Here is an 862-nt window from a genome sequence, read left to right as displayed (position 1 = left end):
GCTAACGAATGGACTTTATGAACCAATAGATTGAAGCTCCAACGAACTCTTCACATTATAGATATTTTCTGTGTCTATTGCATATAACAAATCAACAATGCATTCACCTTTCACAAATTGTTCATAAGTACAGTTGAGTCAAATTTCCATTTCACCTCTATAGTTGTATTTCCAGCTCCCCAATCAGACGAAGTTTCAAAATGGTAGGCTTATTGAGTCGGCGAATCTGGCCACTCCCACCCATACGAAATAAAGGATCGCCCTCATAGATAGGAGTTCACAACATACTCGGGATTAAGATCAAGTCACCTATGGTCATCTTGGTGATATATAAGTCTTTTCTAGGAACGGCGTTATAAGGAGAGACTTAACATTTCATGGTCCAATCTTTATACAAACTCTTTTGTATAAGATGCCCCTGCTCACATGTCTCTACAAGAATGATCAGAATCAGATCGTTTGCAGTACTTTACAACAATTATAACAACTGCAAAGCAGGTCATATCAGTAGTATTAATAGGATAAGGCTCCCAACCTTATCTATATACTACAAACATTTAAGCTATCACTTAAACATGACCCACCTATATGTCTCCACATACATGGTTAAGTTACATCAAATAATCTTGGATCCTAGGTTAACGGGTTATTGCACAAGTAATATAAATTAATCAACCATTGATTCAACTAACATAAAACTACAAGTCTTTAGAGCATACACCCCTCAGATAATCTCGGGCCAAGGGAGGGTGTGGTGCCACATTATTCAAGACCCAGAATCAAACCTTAAGGGAGAAACTTATCTACTTACCCTGACGTTAAGGAATGAGTGAATTTCGTCTTGTGTAGTTGTGTTCCTAGC

Source organism: Benincasa hispida, chromosome 5 (assembly GCF_009727055.1).
Source record: "Benincasa hispida cultivar B227 chromosome 5, ASM972705v1, whole genome shotgun sequence".
NCBI classification, from domain to species: Eukaryota; Viridiplantae; Streptophyta; class Magnoliopsida; order Cucurbitales; family Cucurbitaceae; genus Benincasa; species Benincasa hispida.
This window is presented reverse-complemented; position numbering follows the sequence as displayed.